At 49.8% G+C, this 17,027-nt stretch overlaps 1 protein-coding gene across 2 annotated transcripts in view; it reads left to right on the forward strand.

Annotated features, from left to right (window-relative positions):
• The first annotated feature begins 2,863 nt into the window (after positions 1-2,863).
• RBFOX1 (RNA binding fox-1 homolog 1) overlaps positions 2,864-17,027 on the forward strand; it is a 1,681,944-nt gene continuing 1,667,780 nt past the window's right edge. The window contains exon 1 of one of the 2 annotated variants that reach the window (XM_040256528.1): positions 2,864-3,145. The gene's annotated coding sequence lies outside the window, so the exon portion shown is untranslated. The remainder of the gene's footprint in view (positions 3,146-17,027) is intronic. The other variant, XM_040256446.1, reaches the window with a different exon arrangement.

Genomic DNA, 17,027 nt, shown 5'->3' on the forward strand with positions numbered 1-17,027 from the left:
ACCCTCAGATGCGTTAGGAGCTGTTTACTTCAGCACCTCTCATTACTTAGAAGTGGCTCAACGTGGAAGAATGACAGAAAAACTCAAGAATTTTTCCAGTTTTTCCTGGAATGGAAAGGTCATGGTGAAAAAGAAACTTAATACTTTTCGGATGAATAGCGTAATAGCTTGCTATATTGATCTTTACTCAAATTTTGTTTTAAATTGTAATGAATGTCTGCCCACTCGTATTAAGCTTTCCTAAGCCACGTAGCAACACAGCACCAGTGAGTCATTCCTGACACTCATTGCTAATTCACCTAAGCTTATTTTACTCCAAAATAAATAAGCTGGAGTCAACTCAGACTGACTTTGATTTGGAGATAGTTGTGAATGTTTTAGTTCACTTCTAATGGAAAAATATATATTAAAACATAATAAAGCATCCAGAGATCACCCATTCTAATGAAACAAAAGCCAGTGTTTCTGCCTTCTGGAATAAAAATGAAAGAGCAATGGAGAAACAATTCCTGTTGGTGCATTTGCAAAAAACATTATATTTTAACAGAACTTCCCATTAACTGCCATTTATTTCTTCTCTCATTATTGATAATATGCTTTTAAATTGAGAATACCTCTTTTACAACCCATCTCATCTCCCTGCATGGCTAGACAATTACATTGAAATTTGGTGGTTTTCCCATTGTAAACACTTTCTGGGGGAAATGATTATGATGTTACTAAGCCAGATTTATGGCTTTATTGAGCTATAGCTGACGGATAAGAGACTAGTATAGTATAAAGAAGAAAAAAAAAGTTGTTTACATACAAATACATTCTCATCAAAGTCCTCAGGACGAATATAGTAAAGCCAATCAGAATAGCAAAATCACCTACTAGGGCAGTGAGAATGATGTCTTTCTGGATTTTGCAAAATTATTTTTGTTGCTTTTTTTTTTTTAATTCTCTTGTAGGTAGAAGCTCCCTTTCTTTATTTTATTCTAATGTTGGAAGAAATCCTAGCCAGACAGGATTGCAGGGTAACTCTGACAAGTCTACTGTCTGGTAGGCACTTAGGAAAGCAATGATACATGATACAAAGCAATACATGTAACGTGGTCCCTGCTTTTGGAAATCTTACAGTTAGTTCTACTTGGAAGAGGAGCCATGGTTCAAGTGCAGAAATAATCAAAGGATAGAGCAGGAAGATGAACGGTGAGCCTCAAAGTGGGTGTTCAAGGCTGGAACCTGGATTAACCCAATCCCGTCTGCCCCTCAGAAGGCAGTGTGGTGCAGTGGTCCACCCCATAAGAGTAGGTCTTACGTAAATGCTGGGATTCTTGCCAGTTCTGTGACTCTGGGCAAACTATAACTTTGTGGACTTCTAACTTTCCCGTACAATTTTATCACCATTTTAGGTGTTTATTAAAAAACAAAAATCTGAATTTCTGGCTCTGTGAGTCCAGGGTCTGGCTCAGGAAAGAATATGACTCGGATATGGCTGCTGCCTTAACCTCTCTAAGCCTGTTTTCTGGTCTGAAATGGAGAAAGCTACAGCACCTACTTCATTTAGTTGTTGAGAAAGTTCAGAGTCAATACTTCAGATAGTATGTGGTGATGGTGAGTGCTCACTGGGTGGTAGGATTTACCGAGGCGTCCCAGGGCTTGGGACAGGCAACTGCTGAGAGAGTAATCTCTGGACAACCCCTCTAGAGCAGGACTAGGGGCCAGTTAAGAGGCCGGGGGTGGGGTGGCTCAGGCGAGCGCACACCTGCTCCTTGCCTGGTGTCGATGGGGCCTGGATAAATGTATGCAACTAGGGTATGGCTCCATCTTTCCCTGGCCTCAAAATTTCCTAGACCAGAAGCAACTGGGGCAAGACACCTCCTCCTCTTAGCATTTCTCCAGGGGATTCTTCCACTCTCCCTGATAGGCAGGGGTGGAGAGGGGTGGTGGTGCTGTAAGTCCACTTTGGGACCAGGACTCGGGAATGCCAAAGACCCGGGCTCACGACCCCGCTTCCAATTCTCACCCCAGAAGGCTGAAGCCCTGGGAAGCACGCGTCTCCCCCGGCCCGCTGGAATCCAGCGCTGCAAGCTTGACCGCCGAGGCGGTGTGGGCGGGGGTACAGGGGAGGGGGCGCTCCCTAGCGCCCTGGCTTATTTTTGGCGCCGCAGCCGCTCGGCGCCTGTCGCGCGCGCTCACACACACACACACACACACACACACACACGCACACACGCACACAGACCCGCGCGCACACGCACACACATATGCACACATTTTTCTCGCTCGCTCTCTCGCCCTCCTTTGTTTATTTCCTAATCCATATTTTTATTTGAAGCTCTCCTCTTGACTCTCCGCCGCCCGCCTGCCGGCGCTCTCGCGGGCCAGCCCGGTGCACACCGCTCCCCTCCGTCACCCCAACCCTCCTCCCGGTCTCCCCGAGCGCGGGGTTTGAAGGTCACCTCCTTTCCAGTCCCTGTGCGAGCCGCGCCGCCACCACCTCCTCTAGCTGGAGCGGGTGGCACAGGCTACGCTGCCCAGAAGTGGTGCTCCAGCCTCGGCGGCGGCGGCGGACGGAGCCCGGGGTCCGCGCCGGGTGGGGAAGCCCGAACTCGCCGAGGGGAATCCCTCTCGCTTCACCCCGGCCCCCGGCGGCCCCCGCGGCGGGGCGGGGGCGCTCTGCCAGCCCGCGGTCGGCGGAGGCGGCGGCCGCGGCCAGACCCACGCGCGCGACTCCGGGGCAGGGGAGGAGGAAGGAGCCAGCGGGGCACCCCGCATCTGGAGGGGGACGGCCGCGCGCCCCGCCCCTGCGTCCGGAGCGCGAGAACTCCGAGCTTCCTCCCGGGCGGAGCGCGGAGGAGCGGACTGCGCGCCCCGGGACTGGGGGACCTGGCGCTCCGCACGCCTGGTAGTGGCCGCTTCGGCCCAGCGGTCGTGACCCGCGCCGCGCGCAGCTGCGCCCAGCCTGCCGCCCAGGCAGGGGCGCCAGGGCGGGGCTGACCTGCAAGCAAAGTTGCGGCCGGCGTGGAAGAAGCCCGCACCCCCTTTCGCCACCTCCAGCTCATGGTGAGTGTGGCTGAGGGGGCCCAGAGCGCAGGGGAATCGGAGGGTCTGGGGCCGAGCGGAAGGCGACTGGAGCCGGGCGCGGCGGGAGTTCTAGGTAAGTCCGGGCGGAGCCACCGCCTCCGTGTCCTCCGCCCCACCCCCCAGCTGACCAGAGGGTCCCACGGAGGGGAGAACTGGCTCCGCGAGCACGGGCTTCCTCCCAGGGCCAGGCTGGGCGCGCTACACTGGGAACTTTCTCAGTGCGTTGGAGAGATTTGCCGGCACGTCCTCCCGGGGAGCTGAGATCAGGACCCCTCCGGCCCCCGCGTCCTTCCAGACGGACGCCCTTGCTCGCCTCGAAGCACCGCTCCGGAGCGCCCCGGCTGCCCCGGCCGTCCTCCTGGGAGCGAGTGCAGGTGCAGCGAGCAGCGGGAATCTGCCTGCGCACTTTGCTTAGGTTTCCTGGCCGGCGGCAAGCGTGCACTCGGTGCGCCCCGGGGCGCTGTCTCTTCACCGCCCTTCGCGAGGTCTTGGGGAGGAGGCACTTGGTGGCCTGGGAGGGCGTTTGGAAGCGCCGAATCTGTTCTGGGAGGCGGGGAAGCGGAGGGTCGCTGCGCTGGAGTGAGAGTGTGTGTTCATGGGCACTGGGAGGGACGCCCCCAAATGTCTCTGCCTTCGACCCTGGGTGATGGGGAGGGGAAGGGGGCGCCAGCCTGGAAACTCAGGACTTGGAAACTCTGGCTGCGCCCCTTGGCCTTTGGTGCCATAGGGCACCTTCACTCTGGGGAGGAAACCCAGGAGCAGTTCTTCGTGAAGGCCAGGGTCGCCCTTTGTCGGCCCCAGTTTCCCAACTCTGCAGGGTTAGAGGTCAGGGGAGGGCTGACGAGTCTCCGCTCACACCTCACTGCTGCGCGGGGGGCCAGCTGGTCGAGATGGTCTGGGAGCCTTCAAGGTCTTAGCTCTGAGAGACCAGGCCAGCCCGGAAGTTGCCCACGCGGAAAGGGCGGGGGAGACCCGACCCGCCCTGGCCTCGGAGCGAGCTGCCAGCTCCATTCTCTGCCTCTAGGAAACAGGGGTCTTCTGCTTTCAGCTTCTGCCCGGGCAAGGGCCAAGGTGCGTCTGCGGGACTCAGGGCTTGTGGGGAGGGGTTGCTCACGTGCTTGTAAATCCGAGCCTGGCAGTCCGGAGAACTGAACTGGTACCCTGCCCAGGGTCTTAGTTGAACTTGGAAAAGTAATAGTGGAGATGTCCTGGAATCGCTTTGTTTGAGCGAAATGTGATGCACGTGACTGGAGTGTTCTCTTATAATAATACTGATTGTATATACGTTTATTATTAAAAAGAAAAACAACAAACCCACAAAAAGCCTGGCTTTCTCCGCACAAGTTTAAGACACGCCCCAGCCGGTGATGGCTCCCTGCCCCTGTCCTAGTTCATCCACCCTCTGTTTCACATTTATCTTTGTTACAAAGGGAAAAATAAAAGAGATGAGAGGGCCTGGATCCTTTCAATTTTTAAGTGACCACAGAGGGCCTGGCTGGAGCTGTGGGCAGCTTTATTTTTGGCTAGGTCTTTTTTTGTCACAGGCAAGGACCTGGGCCCATGAAGGGTAAAGGTGTCTCTGACGGGGGCTTCAAGGCAAACTTTGGGACTGACTCCAGGCCTTGCTCTCTGAGCTCATCTGGAAAGCGCTGGGATCTAAAGGAATCCACTGGGGTTCCCTTATGTTAACCCATGACTGAGTTGGATTAGGAAGAGGCTGGCCTCATCCTTTACAATTTTCGAGGGCACCATTAGCATCCAGAGATAAGGCTTGAGAAGAGTACCAGCCCCTAGTTCTGACACCTGCTTGCTGTGCGACCTTGGGCAAATGGCTTCACCTCTCTGTGCTTTAGTTTATTCACCTGCCAGATGAAAGTTTCAATGGTGGTGTTGGCCTCCGAGGGTCTAGGGGAGAATTAAAGAAAGCGATAAGCATGGGGCAGGGTCTGGCACATGGGCAAGTGCCTAGACAACGTTAGTCTTCGTTATTTTTATCAAATAGATGCTCTGTGTTGTGAGTCTTATGACACCTGCTGGGATGCAGAAGGCTGGCAGCCTCCCTTACATGCATGTACTTCCTTTTAAACAACAGCTCCAACGGAAGCAGAAACGGAGGTTAATCATAAAGGGAGATTTCTCGACAGAACCTCATTCTCTCCAAGCCTGACCTCTCCTCATATTCAAAGGAGGAACCAGCGACATGCCGCCCGCTGGCTAAGAGGTGGGTTGGGAGCATCTGACAACATCGCAACAGGCATCTATACCCTGAAATTAAGTTTTTACAGCAGTTGTGCATTTTTCTTCTTCAATCAGCAGAAAAGCCCGCTTCTCCTCGGCCTCCTGGGATGAAAGTACCATCTTGTGAAAGTTCCTTTCCTAAGCACACGCTGTCTTTAATGTCACCCCGCGGTCCCAGAGTTTTCCACTCAGAAACGAGCCAAAACGTGGGTCTGAGCAGATTTCTCCTCCTGGAATTCACCCACTCTGCCCTATTTTTCTCTTCATGATAATTGATGCTATTTTTTTACCTACTCCTCTAATGTCTGAGCATAGGCCTCTTCGACATCCTTATGTCTCTGATGACTTTTTTTTTTTTAAAGCAAATTTAGCCTTTTCAGAACAAGCCATACCAAATCATTTTATTTTATAAAATTCCTTTCAGATAAGTTTTTAAATTCTTTTTGCATTTAGAAAATTGGTTCTGACCTGTATAAATATGTCTGACATTTCACCTTTCCCCAAATTAGACCATTTTGTTTGTATCCTTTAAGCTGCTGTGTGGAGTAATGAACACATTCCAAGAGGGAAATCGGACCTGACGTAGAAAATACTTTGGGGAGGCCATGGATTTCCAGTGGCATGTGTGAAGACTGTTGAAGTCCGAGTGCACTTGCTCTGAAGGACACAGGGCAGCTCATCTCGCTTTTCCCCACCCAGCATGGGAGCCACGTAGTAAGCACACTCCACAGATTAATACCAGATGACTTCCCCAAAGGCAGTCACTTGTCACATTTCCTTCCCCAACGTTGCCCGAGATGAAACTTGGTTGTGCCGAAGACCTTAGACTTGGAGATGATGTTCTGAGGGAAGGTCTGAGGCTCTCCCTGTTGCCTTCCTCCCGTTATTTAAAATACTGCCTCAAGGCACAAGTATAAATATTACAACTTTAATTAAAGAATAAACAGTGAGGGAGCTTCAACATGAGGGGGTACCCAGCACCTTGAGATGACTTCAACAGAGAATGTGGTCAGACTAGGTTGTTGGGGCTGGAGGTTCCTAATGAAAATGTTGTTCAGTTGCTGAGTCATGTCCAAATCATGACCCCATGGAGTGAAGCACTTCAGTGAAGGAGAGTGTCCTTCACTATCTTCCGGAGTTCGCTCAAACTCATGTCTGTTGCATTGGTGCTGCCACCCAACCGTCTTATCCTTTGTCATCCCCCTCTTCTCCCTCTCTCAATCTTTCCCAGTGACCCTGGATTCATACAGAGAGACAACCATACTCGTATCTGGAGTTGCTCTGAACACCATCATTATTGTTGGTCTGTCATTGTCAGAAGACGCAACAGATGTGGGTGACGCGTGCTTGCCACTGCGGATGGATGTGTCTGTATTGGGGGAAGGAGTACCTTACATAATCAATATTTATCCAGAACATACCACATGTTAGATGTTCTGCTCAGGGAACAGGGCCAATGAAAACCTTGCTCTCGTGGAGCTTCTTTGGTTCTGGGGAGAGCCAGACAATAAGCAAGGGATGGAAACGCATTTTTATGAGAATAAGGACGAGGGTTAAAAAAACTATGATGAGACAGTATGATAAAGAGTGACTTGAAGGGCTTTCCAGGGAGGAGAGATTTGAGCTGAAATCTAGGTGAAAAGCAGCAATTGATATGCTATGGTTGTTCAGTCAGGAAGTCATATCTGACTCTTTGTGACCCCATGGAATGCAGCACGCTAGGCTTCCCTGTCCTTAATCATCTCCCAGAGTTTGCTCAAACTCATGTCCATTGAGTCGGTGATGCCATCCAACCATCTCATCCTCTGTTGCCCCCTTCTCCTCCTGCCTTCAATCTTTGCCAGCATCAGAGTCTTTTCCAATGAGTTAGCTCTTTGCACGAAGTGGCCAGAGTATTGAAGCTTCAGCTTCAGCATCAGTCCTTCCAATGAATATTCAGGATTGATTTCCTTTAGGATTGACTAGTTCGACCTCCTTGCTGTCCAAGGGACTCTCAAGAGTATTCTCTAGCACCACAATTCGAAAGCATCAGTTCTTTGGGTTGCTCAGCATTCTTTATGGTCCAGCTCTCACAGCTGTACATGACTACTGGAAAAAAAACAGTTGATATGGATCAAGTATTTATTGAGAACCTAATACCTGCCAAACACTATTCAAAGCATTTGAAATACACAGCAATCAGAAAGAGCATTCCTTCTAGAGTGAAGAGCAATTTAGAAAGAGGGAATGGCACGTGCAAAGGCCCTGAGGCTGAAACAGACACAGACACAGCTGTATTGGTGAAGTTGGGTCATAGAGGCTCCTGAGACCTGATAAGGACTTTGACTTTCATTCCACTTAAGCCAGTGGAAGAGTTTTTTTGTTTGTTTGTTTGTTATTTATTTGGCTGTGCTGGGTCTTAGTTGCAACACGTGGGAGCCGGCTCCCTGACCAGGGCTTGAACCTGAGCCCCTCGCATTGGGAGCACGGAGTCTTAGCCACTGGAGCACCAGGGAAGTCCCCTATGGGAAGGTTTAGTGCAGCAACATACCATGATATATTTTTGGCTTGCATGTTGTGGGAAACACTGTCAGATATTTTTCAGGACAGTAAATAAAGAAGTGTGCCTTCTTGGCCAGCCAGCTTTTGTCTCAAACTTCCGATGCATCTCCTTAACTGAATTTAGTCTGTGGACTTCCCAGCACTGATGGGTAAACCCTACAGCATCTAAAAAATTACCCCCCGCTGCCCACTGTCCTTCTTCAGGGGCTTACAACAAAGTCTTTCATTCAAGACGGGGGATTCATTTATAGGGAAAAAGAATCTCTGGTTTCTCAGTGATATCCCTTGTGTGTGGCTGGTCCACTGGTGGGTATCTTTGTGCATTATCTTCCTAGCTCTCTCCCTAGGTGGCCCTTCAAAGAAGCAGCATCCTGTCTCCCACCCCAGCACCCACACACACTCTTCCCAGTGGCTTTCTAGCATCTCTCCTGCACACAGATCCCTGTTTTTTGATCATGAATTCTGGAAGGTTTCTTTTCAGAGTATGGCGATGTTTTTCTCCCATGAGTGGGTGTGATCATGGATTTTGACAGGAAGACGAGAACAGCTTCCAGAAGGCTCTGAGTCCCCCTCTGATGGCCCATCTTTGGAGGCTCTGCTAGCCTTCGAGTTACTGCGTGTGTACTTTGCCACCCTATGGACTGTAGCCCACCAGGCACCTCTGTGCATGGGATTCTCCAGGCAAGAATACTGGAGTGGGTTGCCATTTCCTCCTCCAGGGAATCTTCCCCACCCAGGGATCGAACCCGCATCTCTTGCGTCTCCGGCATTGGCAGGTAGGTTCTTTAGCAACTGCACCACCTGGGAAGCTCTGCTAGCCTTGGAAGATGGTATTAAGGTTTGGCTGGAGCATTTGGATGTCTGGAGAGTTCAACTTTCCTCTCACATTTGACCCCTGAAATCTGTGTCTCTTTATCTGCAAGCTTGGGACTCTGTCAATGCCTGTTAGAGCAGCTGTGATGATAATACAGTTTATGCATTTTGAACACCTCCTGGACAATAGAAGCTCTGCTGAGCACTGTGCCTGCGTGGCCGTGTGTTGAGCCGTGTTTTCCTGGCTTGTGATCACCTTCCTCCTGTGCTCGGTCCCAAGGCTCACCCTGTTCACTCCCCGGTCATCCTTCGGGTCACAACTCAAGTGTCTTCTTGCTTAGGGAGACCCTGTCTTTCCCCGTGTGGATTCCCTTCCTTGCCATCTTCCCAGGGGGTGGCTTTGGGTGTCCTGGAGTGGCTCTGTTTACTGTCTTTCTCTTACTCCATTGGAAGTTGAAGTCCGGTGGGCTGTGCACGCAGCTGGCTCAGACATCCTGGTGTCCCCGGCATCTAGCAGGGTGCTCAGCACAAAGCAGATGCTGGATATGGGGATGGTGTGTGCACGCACGCAGTTGTGCCCGACCCTTTGCAAACCCATGGACTGTAGTCGGCCAGGCTCCTCGGTCCACGGGGATTCTCCAGGTGAGAGTACTGGAGTGGGTTGCTGTTTCCTTCTCCAGTCGGGATGACCTGTGGTCCTGTTGGACCCTTTCATGCCTCCACTTTGCAGACAGATGATGAGACGTATGCGGGTTTAGAGGTTGTGCCTCAGGGCCCCACAACAGGTAAGGGGCCCACCCAGGATTTCTCACCTAATGGTCTCAACCCATAGCCTGTGGGTCCGTCCATCCCTGTGCACACACTGCCTCTGCTGCTGCTTTGTCGTATGCGTGCAGTGTGTTCAGGCAGTCTGAGCCTGGGTTGGAAAAGAATTTCCAGACACAGAGCATTTAAGAAGGGAGGGAGTTTATTAAGAACAAAGGGCAGAGATAATGTGGGCAGTGCGAGCACAGTGGGCCAGGGAGAGCCGACAGTTTTCGTGGGTTAGTAGCCACTTTTCGTGGCCCTGAGACAGCATTCCTGCTAGAAGATTGGTATCAGCTGATTGGTTGGGGGCGCTATAGGGTGTTTACTGGGGTGGGCAATCTTTGCCTGATTTGGAGTCAGCAAGCCTGTTAGTGGTGATCAGGGGCCTTTTGGCAACAGTTACAGGGGGCTCAGTCAGTTTCAGAGGTGACCTTGGTTCTCAGCTCTGCTTCTGTGGTGTTGGTACAAGCCTCGCACCCGTGGCCTTGGGGCAGGGCTCAACACGGCGGAGGGGGGCAGCTTGCTGCTTAGCTCGGTGATGCCAACTCTGTCCGGGGCCCGGAGAGAAGGCAGGACACCCGTTTCTATCACCACAGTTTGTTCTCCGTGTGTACGAGTGGCCTGCACTGGGGTCTGAGCTGGTGTCACCTGCCTCTTGTTTGTCCTCTCTCTCCCCTTGGAGCCCCTGGGCCCCGTCTCTGGGCTCATGCTTGGAGCTGGTTTTGGAGAGAGTACAGAGAGTACATCTGTCTGGCTGCAGGCAGTTTTGGGGCATCGCCCCCTCACGCTCATGCTGCTCTGATAACACTCCGAGTGCAGTGTACACACCGCGGCTCACTCTGCTGAAGTGTCGCTGGCTGAATCAGTCCTTCTTTCCTTTTTCCTGAGAGCAAAATTAGACCTTTGCCTGCAAAATAGATCAACTTTTGCCATCACCTTGCTCTTCCTTCCCTGGTGGCTTAGAGTTTAAAGCATCCGCCTGGAATGCGGGAGACCCGGGTTCGATCCCTGGGTCAGGAAGATCCCCTGGAGAAGGAAAATGGCACCCCACTCCAGTACTCTTGCCTGGAGAATCCCATGGAGGGAGGAGCCTGGTGGGCTACAGTCCGTGGGGTCACAAAGAGTCGGACACAACTGAGCGACTTCACTTTCACTTTGTTTCACTTTGCTCTTCACTGGGTCTGTCTTTCCTTAAGATGTTCCCTTCCTGTTAGTCTTTGAAAACTCAGAAATGGGAATATGGATGTAAATTTTCAAACCTTTTTTTTTTTTTTTTAATCATCCCCAGTTCCCTAAGAGCTATTGTTTGTAGGAAGCTCTTTCTGTTCCCCTGGGCACACGGAGGATTGCTTTTGCAGACATTGTTGTGTTAACTCTTTGCCACAAACGTTTTTATCCCCATTTTATGGGTAGGAACACTGAGGCCCAAAGATTAAGTTGCAGACTCAAGCAGTTTCTTGCGGAGTCCTGGGCTCATCTCTTCTGCTCAGCACTGAGAGGCATGCTGGGTGTCCACGGGCCTAGCAGAGGTACCCTGTTGAGACACTTGGCAGGAAGGAGGTCATACAGGGCGATGGTTTAGGATTTCAGAATCAGACTGTCCAGCTTCAAGTCTCAGATCTGTCACATTCTAGCTCCATGCTTTACTTAACTAACTCTCTAAGCCTCAGTCTCCCCATTTGGAAATAATGATTCCTATGTTGCAGGGTCAGTGTGATGATTCATCAGCCCCGCAAATTATTTTAGTCAAGTGCCTGGCACACACAGTTTGTGTTCACCAGCGGTGCTGGCTCTGATAATAGTGACAGTTACTATTACCATTTAATAATAATTATGTCATGTTGTTGTGGCTACTAGAATTTCGTAGTCCCTTGAGGCAGCAAAATGGCCCCAGAATGTGATTCTTGTATTTTCCTCTTGGCTGTAACCAAGATGATACATTGAGAGGGAAGCCAGCAGGACCCAGCGTGGCTGCAAGGGTGTCGCCGAGGGAGCTGACAGACCTGGGTGTCTGTATGGAGTTCCGCTTGTGGAGGACTGCTGACAGCGGCCATATGCACAGGCTCTGATTGATTGGCAGAGAGAAGCACTAATATATTAGACTCGTGATGGAAAGTGACAGAGCATGGGATCAAGAGGCTGATTCAGCATGAACAGCCCTGGCCAGGGCCCGGTGGTGCCGCTGGCTGTCTGTTTCCCGGGGGACAAGCCCTCCACCCCAACCCTGGGGTCGTTGCTGGTGGTCTGGAGGGGAGTCTGTTACTCACAGACTTGGAGGAGGAAATGGCAACCCACTCCAGTATTCTTGCCTGAAGAATTCCATGGACAGAAGAGCCTTACGGGCTGTAGTCTGTGGGGTCACAATGAGTTGCACACGGCTTAAGCGACCAGCACTAGAGAGTGAACTTATGGTTCCTGAGGGGGTAGTGGGGGACGAGGAATAGTCAGGGAGTTTGGGGTGGACACGTACACACTGCTGTGTTTAAAATGGATAACCAACAAGGGCTCATGGGATTCTGCTCAACGCTATGTGGCAGCCTGGATGGGAAGGGAGTTTGGGGACAATGGATGCATGTATATATATATGGCTGAGTCCTTTTCCCTCACCTGAAACTATCAGAACATTGTTAATTTGCTAAGAAAAAAGTAAGTGAAAGTGTTAGTTGCTCAGTTGTGGTCTTACTCTGGGACCCCATGGACTGTAGCCTGCCAGGCTCCTCTGTCCATGGAATTCTCCAGACAAGGATACTGGAGTGGGGTGCCATTCCCATCCCCACAGTATCTTCCTGACCCAGGGATCGAACCCGGGTCTCCCGCATTTCAGGCAGATTTTTTACCATCTGAACCACCAGGGAAGCCCTAATCTGCTATATCCCAATACAAAATAAAACATTTTAAAACATAAAGTGAGTCTCTTAAAGATGATCTGGGTCTGACGCTCCTTCTTGGGTCTTTCTGAAGGGAAGGCTGGTCTGTGGCGAGACGCACTGTCAGGGCACCCATTGTGAAAACCACATCTTTTCCTGGGGTAGCCTTAGAAAGCTGGGTCCAGGCCAGGTTGCTGCTGATTGCAAAGGCTGATAAAGAGAAGGGAGGTTGCACACACAGAAATTCCCGGAAGGGAGGAAGATACTCTCATTTGCACATATTGGGAAATTTCTGGAATTACCTAGGGGAGAATATAGAGGAGAATTGATGCCTCTCTTTAGAACATGAGGCTCTTGATTGTGAGGAAGTTTCTTGCTTCTCATTTGGTACATTTGGTCAGTATGAATTGTTGCAGGTAAGATGCTGGCTAGATAAGGAGAAAAACCTTGCCTTTCAAAATGAGGGTGCACTGACCTAAGCTAATGGAGGTATTCTGGAGTCGGAAAAGCTTGGAGAAGACCAAACTCTCTGAGGACCAAGGTGTGACAGGACACAGGTTTTGGATCCACGCACACCTAACTTTTGAGTCCAGACTCTGCAGCTTCTAGCAGTGTGACCTTGGGCAAGTTATTGAGCCTCTCTGAGCCTCTCTTTCCCTGTCGATCAAAGGACAAAGGATTGTGCCTCTCTCACTGAGGACTGATGCTCCTGAGTCAGGTAAGCTGAGAGCTAACATAGATTTCTGAGAATATTCCCTCCTCACCCATTTCTTTACCTTGTAATATACAGACAAGAAATTTTCACTCCAAAGTTCTTTGATACAAGCATTTCTGTCGTTAATGTTCCTGTGGTTCTTGGAAAGACCCTTTGTTTTCTGGTGAATTTTTGTTTTACAAATGAAACTTGGATAGGTTTAGTCTGTGTGAACTTCCAGTAACCTGGGAAGGTGCATAATGAGGATGAAGAATTGTTGCCGACCACTCCACAAATTCAGTTTTCCTGAATGGTGCTTTGGTGCTTATCTTGAGAGATATTATAAGAAAGCCACTTGATATCATATTTTGAAAAAAAATAAAAATAGCCTGGTGGGTCAGACAGGAAAAGAATTTGCTGCAGTGCAGGAGACCTGTGTTTGATCCCTGTGTTGGGAAGATTCACTGGAGAAGGGAATGGCAACCCACTCCAGCATTCTTGCCTGGAGAATTACAGAGACAGAGAAGCCTGGGGGGCTGCAGTCCGTGAGGTTGCAGAGAGTAGGACATGACATGACTGAATGACTAACACTTCAGTGTTAGTCACATGGAGAAAGAATAGATAGATCATTTAGACCGAAGTTTAAGAGTGGATACAGCTGAGTCTAACACTCAAAGGCGAAGAACAAAATAGTATTGAAAACAAATGAAGGGAACCAAGAAAGATAATAGGCCATAAAAAAATTCATACTTCCTGTTGTCATTTGCTGTGCTGACTATCACTGTGTTATCTCTGGTTTCAGGATCAGAAGAAAGTTAGTTTTTTTCTGGAGATACTGTTTGGTAATTTATGTACCAGACATTCTAAGTGGAACAAATGATCGTATTCCCTTTTCACAAAGCCTGCCAGGAGGCCCACAGCAGATTTTACAGTCCAGTCCTAACAGTGTCTAGGATCTGCTGGCATAGTTTTTACACATTAACCTCCCCGTGGACTCTGTTTTACTTCTCTGCCTTCGGTTTTCACCTTTTATTGTAATTTATGTTGCTTGTTTCGTTTCTTTTTTAGAAAGAATTATCTTTGCAGGATACCTAAGATAAAAATACATAAGGTAGGTGGCAGCTGGGAGGTGCAAATGAATAAGCTGTATCCTTTAAAGCACCAGGAATTCCTGGAAAACATGACTGTAGAGCAGCGCCAGGTAAAGGAGAGTCATTTTGAATCCCAGCACTGCAAATGGACACTCTCCTTTTCTCTCTCTCTCTCTTTTTTTTTTTCTGAAACAATTTTCCGCCTGGAGCGTTGTTTATGACATGCAGAGTCGCTTTTCTGGGGTCACTCATTGCCTTTCTCATGTACTCCGTAAACATTTCAGACCCCATGTCAAGAGCTGTGTCAGGCTCTGTTGTATTCAGCTGACATGTTGACCAGTGAGCAAATCCAACAGGATCTCTGCCTCCTGAAGCTTATTCTCTAGTGGGAGAGATCAACACCAACCCTGAAGACAAGTGAAAGAACCGTGTAATTACCTATTCTAATAAGCATGAAGATGGAGACAAAGCGGGGCGCGGATGCGCTAAATAGGTGACGCGCCATATGTCAGAGGGTATGGGAAGTTCTGTCCAAAGGGGAGACTTTCAGGTGACATTTAAGCTGAGACCTGGAGGATGGCATGGACCAAGTTCTGCCAGGAGAGGAGGAGCATGGTGCCTGGAGGCACAGTGTGTGTGGGAGCCCCCGGGGGGAAGGGGAGCACTGTCTGCCCTGAACACTGGGTGCTGGCCCCAGAGCCTGGCGCAGCGGGAGCACGTGAGCGGATGTGTCCGCAGGAGCTGCAGGGGCCGCGGCAGGCCTGCTGCCTGTTCTGGGGACTGCGGACTCTTTCTTTTTGGAATGTGTGAGGTTTTCCCTGGAACCGCTAGCCATGGATGTGCGGCTGGTGAGGGTGCAGCTCTCAGGGTGAGACAGTAGCTGCTGGGAGCCCCTGCGGGGAGAAGCGCTGTGTGTGCACTTGTGTGCCTCGTGACCATGCGTGTGTCTGGGGGGAGTGTGCACAGGGGCATGTGGGTGCGCATGTCGTCTGCCTGTAATTGTGCGTTGATGCATGTGAATGTGCCCAGCTGCGTGGCGATGCACGTGTGAGCCGGCGGGAAGAGAGGGCGTGGAGGGCGACCGGATGGTCCTGTGGTGGGCTCTGACTCCAGAACCTGCGAGGATGAGGGGCGGGGCAGCTGGGCCTTCTCTGATTTCGTGTCCAGGGTATCACTGTTTAGCCCGCGTCCCCCTCCTCCAGTCCTCCGTTCGTTTTGTGGGTATAGTCGGTGAGTGACCACGTCTTAGGAGGCGGAGCCAGACCCCCCTCTGTGGACACACCTTCACATCCTCCGTAAAGAGTGAACACAATCCCTTCCTTCCCCTAGAGCACCCTTAGCTACCGCTTTACTGGCTCCAGGCCGCCGTCAGAGATTTAAAAATAACTGGGAACCGCTTTTGAGACTTCAGCATTTTGGAATCCTTTTTTTCCCAGAGCCTTTTATTCTCACAGCAGCTCCTTTGCCTCTTGCCTTGAATCCCCTCTCCTTATCCACGCGAGGTTTTGCTTTTGCTGCCTCCCAGGCCCGAAATCCCTCCTTGTGAGTCTTGGAGGCATCCTTTTCCTGTTCCTTGCTCCTCGGATGTAGGTAGAGGGTGGTTACCCCGTGTCCCTCCTGGGTTCACCATTTCCAGACAAGGATTGGTGAGATTCCTATTTATAGAAACAAAATCGAGGGAAACAGCTCGCCGAGTTTAATTTGTCTCCATCCTAACTCTTCTACTTATTAAAAAAAAATGAAATTATTCATTCCCTGGAGCTCCAGATTACTTTGCTGAAAGAGAGGAGGGAATCGACTCCAGGGGAAAGAGGCTCATGGGCTTTCATTCCTTCATGATCTTCTCTTTACATAATTTTAGGAAGCGTGTTGGGGAATATTAATTGAGGTATGCGTGAATGTGTCTCCGTTCATGAGAATGAAGGGAGAGCAGTGTCTGGAACAAACGCCCGTGTTAAAGAAGTTTATGAAATGCCAGCAGATGTCACTGTGCCCCTGCCATTTTAGTTTATTTCCCTTTTAACTTTTTAAAAGCAACATTAATTATTTGCAGTAGTAAAACAAAAAGAAGCCAACTGCCCAACACACACACACACACACACACACACACACACACACACACTCATACACTAAAAACAAGTATATCCTTCTATAGTTATCTATTAAGAGACCATGAAGCAACATTTTTTTTTTTTTTTAAGATCTGGGGAGAGACCAACAGAACTCATTTCATAAGGTGAACCCTCTAACTTACCTAACTGTAATTTGTTGTTGTTCAGTCAGCAAATTGTGTCCATCTCTTCGAGACCCCATGGATTGCAGCATGCCAGGCTTCCCTGTCCTTCACCATTTCCTGGAGTTTGCCCAAGTTTATGTCCATTGAATTGATGATGCCCCTCCAGTCGTCTCATCCTCTGTCACCCCCTTCTCCTCCTGCCCTCCATCTTTCCCAGCACCAGGGTCTTTTCCAGTGAGTCAGCTGTGATATATATATACAGTTTTATAAAACTGTATGATATAATCATTTTTTCCCAGAATAGCGGTTTCAGAATTCAAAGACTAGTGTAAGTTTTATTTATTTATTTTCTCCTTCCCTCTAAGCCATTGTTCGGAAGCTAATAATAGTCCTGGATCCAGCTCAGCTTCTGAGAAGCAAGTGTCTCTGCTAATTGATACGGCTCTTCATCTGAAAGCTGGGGTTTGCAAAGGAGGTTTGGCAGAGAGACGGGGGGTCTAAGTCTTATGATCTGTCATTGGAGTTGTAATGATAACTTCTTGCAGTTTTTGTTGTTGTGAGTACAACGAAGTGTGTGTTAACAGCTCTTCCATTTGGTTTAAAGATTGGGAACAGATATACAGAAAAAGGGGCTTCTCTGGTGGCTCAGATGATAAAGAATCAGCTTG

Source organism: Oryx dammah, unplaced genomic scaffold (assembly GCF_014754425.2).
Source record: "Oryx dammah isolate SB20612 unplaced genomic scaffold, SCBI_Odam_1.1 HiC_scaffold_2, whole genome shotgun sequence".
NCBI lineage: Eukaryota > Metazoa > Chordata > Mammalia > Artiodactyla > Bovidae > Oryx > Oryx dammah.